The 8,867-nt window shown below is 40.0% G+C and overlaps 1 pseudogene; it reads left to right on the top strand.

Moving 5' to 3' along the window:
• Window positions 1–247: 247 nt before the first annotated feature.
• LOC698445 (heterogeneous nuclear ribonucleoprotein D-like pseudogene) lies at window positions 248–7,166 on the top strand (annotated as a pseudogene).
• Window positions 7,167–8,867: the final 1,701 nt, after the last annotated feature.

Below are 8,867 nucleotides of genomic sequence, written 5' to 3' on the forward strand. Positions count from 1 at the left end.
CTCGTTAGAAACTGGATAACCATCCCCTTTGTGAAAATATACAATCTATACAGTTGAAAGCTGTAATATTTTGAAAGTAGGCCTTTCCCCCCACTAGAAAGAAAAATTGTCCCACTCCTAGAAAGAAAAACTGGAACCAGGAGGTGAATCTTTTAACCACATTAGATACAGAAATAGTTGCTCTGCCACCACTACTGCAGCAACCCAGACTGCATGCCAGCACCTCTCTGCTGACAACTCCTCCACTATGGAGGACACGAACAAATACAGCAACAGAATTCATAGAGGGACCCAAGATCAATGCAAGCAAGAATCAGCAAAATGATAGTAAAATGTGTATTGGAGGTTTGAGCTGGGATAAAAGCAAAAAAGATGTGACTGAATACTTATCTCAAATTGGGGAAGTTGTAGACTGCACAATTAAAACAGATCCAATCCCTGGGAGATAAAGGGATTTGGATTTGTGCTTTTCAGAGACACTGCTAGTGTTGATAATGCTTTGGAACTGAAAGAACACAAACTGGATGGCAAATTGATAGACTCCAAGACGACCAAAGCTTTAAAAGGGAAAGAATCTCCATGCTGGGGGAACCACCACTACTCTCTTTGAAGCTGTCAGACAGGGACATTTAAGTCTGCAGAATTCTGCTGCCTTTTGTTCAGCTATGCTCTGCCGCCAGAGGTGGAGTCTACAGAGGCAGGCAGGTGTCCTTGAGCTGAGGTGGGCTCCACCCAGTTTGAGCTTCCCAGCTGCTTTGTTTACTTACTCAAGCCTCAGCAATGGCGGGCGCCCCTCCCACAGCCTTGCTGCTGCCTTGCAGTTCCATCTCAGACTGCTGTGCAAGCAATGAGTGAGGCTCCGTGGGCGTGGGACCCTCCAAGCCAGGTGCAGCATATAATCTCCTGGTGTGCCGTTTCCTAAGACCATTGGAAAAGTGCAGTACTTGGGGGGAGTGACCCGATTTTCCAGGTCTGTCACAGCTTCCCTTGGCTAGGAAAGGGAATTACCTGACCCCTTGTGCTTCCCAGGTGAGGTGATGCCTCACCCTGCTTCGGCTCTCGCTCAGTGGGCTGCACCCACTGTCCTGCACCTACTGTCTGAGGAGCCCCGATAGGGACCGACTGACACCTCACATGGCCGGGTGGCCCTCTGAGATGAAGCTTCCAGAGGAAGGATCAGGCAGCAACATTTGCTGTTCTGCAATATGCACTGTTCTACAGCCTCCGCTGGTGATACCCAGGCAAACAGGGTCTGGAGTAGACCTCCAGCAAACTCCAACAGACCTGCAGCTGAGGGTCCTGACTGTTAGAAGGAAGACTAACAAACAGAAAGGACATCCACACCAAAACGTCATCTGTACATCACCATCAACAAAGACCAAAGGTAGATAAAACCACAAAAATGGGGAGAAACCAGAGCAGAAAAGCTGAAAATTCTAAAAGTCAGAGCACCTCTCCCCCTCCAAAGGAACACAGCTCCTCACCAGCAATGGAACAAAGCAGGACGGAGAATGACTTTGACAAGTTGAGAGAAGAAGGCTTCAGACAATCAAACTTCTCTGAGCTAAAGGAGGATGTTTGAACCCATTGCAAAGAAGCTAAAAACCTTGAAAAAAGATTAGATAGAAGGATAACTAGAATAACCAGTATAGAGAAGTCCTTAAATTACCTGATGGAGCTGAAAATCATGGCACAAGAACTATGTGATGAATGCACAAGCTTCAGTAGCGAATTTGATCAACTGGAAGAAAGGGTATCAGCGATTGAAGATCAAATGAATGAAATGAAGCGAGAAGAGAAGTTTAGAGAAAAAAGAGTAAAAGGACACAAACAAAGCCTCCAAGAAATATGGGACTATGTGAAAAGACCAAATTTACATCTGATTGGTATACCTGAAAGTGACAGGGAAAATGGAACCAACTTGGAAAACACTTTTCAGGATACTATCCAGGAGAATTTCCCCAATCTGGCAAGGTGGGCCAACATTCAAATTCAGGAAATACAGAGCATGCCACAAAGATACTCCTTGAGAAGAGCAACTCCAAGACACATAATTGTCAGATTCACCAAAGTTGAAAAAATGTTAAGGGCAGACAGAAAAAGGTCAGGTTACCCACAAAGGGAAGCCTATCAGACTAAGAGTGGATCTCTCGACAGAAACTCTACAAGCCAGAAGAGAGTGGGGGCCAATATTCAACATCCTTGAAGAAAAGTATTTTCCACCCAGAATTTCATATCCAGCCAAACTAAGCTTCATAAGTGAAGGAGAAATAAAATCCTTTATAGATAAGCAAATGCTGAGAGATTTTGTCACCACCAGGCCTGCCTTACAAGAGCTCCTGCCTGTAATCCCAGCACTTTGGGAGGCCGAGACAGGCGGATCACGAGGTCACAAGATCAAGACCATCCTAGCTAACATGGTAAAACCCCGTCTCTACTAAAAAAATACAAAAAACTAGCCGGGCGAGGTGGCGGGCGCCTGTAGTCCCAGCTACTCCGGAGGCTGAGGCAGGAGAATGGCGTGAACCCAGGAGGCGGAGCTTGCAGTGAGCTGAAATCCGGCCACTGCACTCCAGCCTGGGTGCCAGAGCGAGACTCCGTCTCAAAAAAAAAAAAAAAAAAAAAGAGCTCCTGAAGGAAGCACTAAACATGGAAAGGAACAACCGTTACCACCCACTGCAAAAACATGCCAAATTGTAAAGATCATCAATGCTAAGAAGAAACTGCATCAACTAATGAGCAAAATGACCAGCTAACATCATAATGACAGGATCAAATTCACACAACAATATTAACCTTAAATGTAAATGCGCTAAATGCTCCAATTAAAAGACACAGACTGGCAAATTGGATAAAGAATCAAGACCCATCAGTGTGCCACATTCAGGAGACCCATCTCACATGCAGAGACACACATAAGCTCAAAATAAAGGGATGGAGGAAGATCTGCCAAACAAATGCAAAACAAAAAAAGCAGGGGTTGCAATCCTAGTCTGTGATAAAACAGACGTTAAACCAACAAAGATCAAAAGAGACAAAGAAGGCCATCACATAATGGTAAAGGGATCAATTCAACAAGAAGAGCTAACTATACTAAATATATATGCACCCAATACAGGAGCACCCAGATTCATAAAGCAAGTCCTTAGAGACCTACAAAGAGACTTAGACTCCCACACAATAATAATGGGAGGCTTTAACACCTCACTGTCAACATTAGACAGATCAACGAGACAGAAGTTAACAAGGATATCCAGGAATTGAACTCAGCTTCACACCAAGCAGACCTAATAGACATCTACAGAACTCTCCACCCCAAATCAACAGAATATACATTCTTCTTAGCACCACATCACACTCATTCCAAAATTGACCACATAGTTGGAAGTAAAGCACTCCTCAGCAAATGTACAAGAACAGAAATTATAACAAACTGTCTCTCAGACCACAGTGCAATCAAACTAGAACTCAGGATTAGAAACTCCCTCAAAACCACTCAACTCTATGGAAACTGAACAACCTGCTCCTAAATGACTACTGGGTACATAATGAAATGAAGGCAGAAATAAAGATGTTCTTTGAAACCAATGAGAACAAAGATACAACATACCAGAATCTCTGGGACACATTTAAAGCAGTGTGTAGAGGGAAATTTATAGCACTAAATTCCCACAAGATAAAGTAGGAAAGATCTAAAATTGACACCCTAACATCACAATTAAAAGCACTAGAAAAGCAAGAGCAAACACATTCAAAAGCTAGCAGAAGGCAAGAAATAACTAAGATCAGAGCAGAACTGAAGGAGATAGAGACACAAAAAAACCTTTCAAAAAATCAATGAATCCAGGAGCTGGTTTTTTGAAAAGATCAACAAAATTGATAGACCACTAGCAAGACTAATAAAGAAGAAAAGAGAGGAGAATCAAATAGACATAATAAAAATGATAAAGGGGTTATCACCACTGATCCACAGAAATATAAACTACCATCAGAGAATACTATAAACACCTCTATGCAAATAAACTAGAAAATCTAGAAGATATGCATAAATGCCTGGACACATACACCCTCCCAAGTCTAAACCAGGAAGAAGTTAAATCTCTGAATAGGCCAATAACAGGCTCTGAAATTGAGGCAATAATTAATAGCCTACCAACCAAAAAAAGTCCATGACCAGACGGATTCACAGTCAAATTCTACCAGAGGTACAAGGAGGAGCTGGTACCCTTCCTTCTGAAACTATTCCACTCGATAGAAAAAGAGGGAATCCTCCCTAATTCATTTTATGAGGCCAGCATCATCCTGATACCAAAGCCTGGCAGAGACACACACAAAAAAAGAGAAATTTAGACCAATATCCCTGACGAATATTGATGCAAAAATTCTCAATAAAATACTGGCAAACCAAATCCAGCAGCACATCACAAAGCTTATCCACCATGATCAAGTGGGCTTCATCCCTGGGATGCAAGACTGGTTCAACATATACAAATCAATAAACGTAATCCATTACATAAACAGAACCAAAGACAACCCTTCATGCTGAAAACTCTCAATAAGTTAGGTATTAATGGGACGTATCTCAAAATAATAAGAGCTATTTATGAAAAACCCACAGCCAATATCATACTGAATGGGCAAAAACAGGAAGCATTCCCTTTGAAAACTGCCACAAGACAGGGATGCCCTCTCTTACCGCTCCTATTCAACACAGTGTTGGAAGCTCTGGCCAGGGCAGTCAGGCAGGAGAAAGAAATAAAGGGTATTCAATTAGGAAAAGAGGAAGTCAAATTGTCCCTGTTTGCAGATGACATGATTATATATTTAGAAAACCCCATCGTCTCAGCCCAAAATCTCCTTAAGTTGATAAGCAACTTCAGCACAGTCTCAGGATACAAAATCAATGTGGAAAAAATCACAGACATTCCTATACACTAATAAGAGACAAACAGAGAGCCAAATCATGAGTGAACTCCCATTCAAAATTGCTTCAAATAGAAAAAATACCTAGGAATCCAACTTTCAAGGGATGTGCAGGACCTCTTCAAGGAAAACTACAAACCACTGCTCAACAAAATAAAAGAGGACACAAACAAGTGGAAGAACATTCCATGCTCATGAATAGGAAGAATCAATATAGTGAAAATGGCCATACTGCCCAAGGTAATTTATAGATTCAATGCCATCCCCATCAAGCTACCAATGACTTTCTTCACAGAATTGGAAAAAACTCCTTTAAAGTTCATATGCAACCAAAAAACACCCCACATTGCCAAGACAATCCTAAGCCAAAAGAACATAGCTGGAGGCATCACGCTACCTGACTTCAAACTATACTACAAGGCTACAGTAACCAAAACAGCATGGTACTGGTACCAAAACAGACATGTAGGTCAATGGAACAGAACAGAGCCCTCAAAAATAATACCACACATCTAAAACCATCTGATCTTTGACAAACCTGACAAAAACAAGAAATGGGGAAAGGATTCCCTGTTTAATAAATGGTACTGGGAAAACTGGCTAGCCATATGTAGAAAGCCGAAACTGGATCCCTTCCTTACACCTTATACAAAAATTAATGCAAGATGGATTAAAGACTTAAATGTTAGACCTAAAACCATAAAAACCCTAGAAGAAAACCTAGGCAATACCATTCAGGACATAGGCATGGGCAAGAACTTCATGTCTAAAACACCAAAAGCAATGGCAACAAAAGCCAAAATTGACAAATGGGATCTAATTAAACTAAAGAGCTTGTACACATCAAAGAAACTACCATCAGAGTGAACAAGCAACCTACAGAATGGGAGAAAAGTTTTGCAATGTACCCATCTGACAAAGGACTAATATCCAGAATCTACAAAGAACTTAAACAAATTTACAAGAAAAAAATCAAACAACCCCATCAAAAAGTGGGCAAAGGATATGAACAGATGCTTCTCAAAATAAGACATTTATGCAGACAACAGACACATGAAAAAATATGCATCATCACTGGTCATCAGAGAAATGCAAATCAAAACCACAATGAGATACCATCGCACACCAATCAGAATGGTGATCATTAAAAAGTCAGGAAAAAACAGGTGCTGGAGAGGATATGGAGAAATAGGAACACTTTTACACTGTTGGTAGGACTGTAAACTAGTTCAACCATTGTGGAAGACAGTGTGGTGATTCCTCAAGGATCTAGAACAAGAAATATCATTTGACCCAGCCATCCCATTACTGGGTATGTACCCAAAGGATTATAAATCATGCTGCTATAAAGACACATGCACACGTATGTTATTGTGGCACTATTCACAATAGCAAAGACTTGGAACCAACCCAAATGTCCATCAGTGAGAGACTGGATTAAGAAAATGTGGCACATATGCACCATGGAATACTATGCAGCCATAAAAAAGGATGAGTTCATGTCCTTTGTAGGGACATGGATGAAGCTGGTAACCATAATTCTCAGCAAACTATCGCAAGGACAGAAAACCAAACACCACATGTTCTCACTCATAGCTGGGAATTGAACAATGAAAATACTTCGACACAGGAAGGGGAACATCACACACTGGGGCCTGTCATAGGGTCGGGGGAGGGGGGAGGGATAGCATTAGGTGATATATCTAATGTAAATGATGAGTTAATGTGTGCAGCACACCTACATGGTACATGTATACATATGTAACAAACCTGCACGTTGTGCACATGTACCCTAGCACTTAAAGTACAATAATGTTAAAAAAAGGGAAAAATCCTGCCAAAATAGTTTTTCAGGTGGATTGAGCCCAGATACTTCTGTAAAACAAATTAAAGAATATATTGGATGCTTTGTGAAGTTTGAAAATATTGAAATTCCCATGGATACAAAAACAAATAAAGAAGAAGATTTTGTTTTCTCACATATACAGATGAAGAGCCAGTAAAGAATTGGTTAGACAGCAGATTATTATCAAATTGGTTCTGGGAAGTGTGAAATCAAAGGTGCACAACCCAAAGAGGTATGGAAGCTGCAACACCAAAACAAAAAGGAAGAACAGGTGCTGCAACCAGTGAATGAGGGGGCCCTAGGGGGTCGTGACCAAGGTCAGGACATAACTGGAATCAATGATCTAGTGACTACTATGATCTTGGATATGGGAATTACAATAGTGCCTATGGGGTGATCAAAACTGTAGTGGCTATGGCAGATATGATCATGCTGGGTATAACTACAGGAACCATGACTATGCACAGGTGTATGCAGACTATAGTGGCCAAAAGAGCATTTATCGCAAGGCATCTCCAGGGGGTGGCAATCACCAAAACAGTTATCAGTCATACTAAAGGAGGACATTGGAGAAAACAGGAGGAGATGCTAAAATAACCCATCTTGCAGGATGACATTGAAGATTGGTCTTTTGTTGATCTCAGATGATTATTTTGTAAAACACTTTCTAGTGTACAAGACACAATTGTGTCCAACTGTATATAGCTGCCAATTCATGTTCTTTGTTTTTACTTTGTCCTTTGCTATTTATGTTATGACTCAATGTGGATTTGGGTTTACACACATTTTATTTGTATGATTTTATATTAAACCTCAAATAAATGCTTCCTTATATGATTATTTTTCTGTGTCAGGTACTGCATAGCTCCATAAAAATATAATTTTAAATAAGTAATAATTAAGGCACAGTTTGTTTTGCAGGGAGAAGTGATCCATAGCGATAAACTGTGATCCTTTATAACTAGCCAGCCACAGCGTCACCCTGTTTCCCAGTATGTAGATATATTCCATGCTCTTAAGGCTTCATCTCTGTGTTAACTGAAGTTTCCACCACATCTTTGGATGATGTTCTTTCCCCTCTGGATATCTGAAGACACTTTCCTGAGACAAAGTCACAGTGTTGTGATCACTGGAAGCTTTCTAGTAGACAATTTGTCCTCTGGATTGTAACATAATGATTGTTAGTAGCTCCTTTTGCTTTGTTCTTGTCTCTGGAAAGCCATTTTTGAATTGCTAATTACTTCTTTGACTTTAGAGCTAATCAGTGGTCTGCTAGAAAAAGCTTTATATGCAATTATAATCATAACACCATGATGTTAATTCTCTTAGTAAAAATCTAAATAAATATAGAAAAGAACACTGTAAAACTGTGGTAGGAGCTATAGTTTAAAGTATTGAAAGTAATTATAACACAAGGAATTTCACAGATAGGTATGAGATTATCCATTAAAGTATGATCAAAAGTTCAATTAAAATTTGAAGTAGTGGCAGAGAAACTAATTTAGTTATATTATGTCACAGCCATCACAACACCGAACAAAATATTTTCTATTTGGGCATTCTGAGGAAGCTGTATTACAGTTAACTGCAAATGCCATGTGAGTTTAGAAAAAGTCATGATAGTAAATATCATTTTAATGTAGTTAGTGAATAAATTCGAGTAGGTAAGCATTTGCATATTCAGACGTTGGAAGGAATAGTGGAAAAGATAAGTCTTAGGTATGGTAATGTTGATCCAAGTGTGCCTGACTCGTGTCATTACAGTAGATTTTCCCGGTGCATTGAAAAGAAATAATTTCATATTTAGGTTTTAGAGAACCTGCGTAAACACAAACTTTGAATTTTGCATTCAGTATAGTTAATTGGATTTAAGGATGTTTGTCTCCAGGTTAACTACTGGGATTGGCACACGTGTCCACATGCAGAGTAGTTAATCTTGCGCAACCAGTGTTAAGTTTTTTATGCTTATGAACTTGCCTTTTAAAAAAAATTCAGTATCTACAACTTTATTTGTTCCAGTGATATTTGTACTTGTCGGGCTATCAAGTTACGATGCTCTTGGCCGTTTTTGCTTCTGTTTTTCTATTTCACCTTATAC

Source organism: Macaca mulatta, chromosome 12, assembly GCF_049350105.2.
Source record: "Macaca mulatta isolate MMU2019108-1 chromosome 12, T2T-MMU8v2.0, whole genome shotgun sequence".
Taxonomy (NCBI): Eukaryota; Metazoa; Chordata; class Mammalia; order Primates; family Cercopithecidae; genus Macaca; species Macaca mulatta.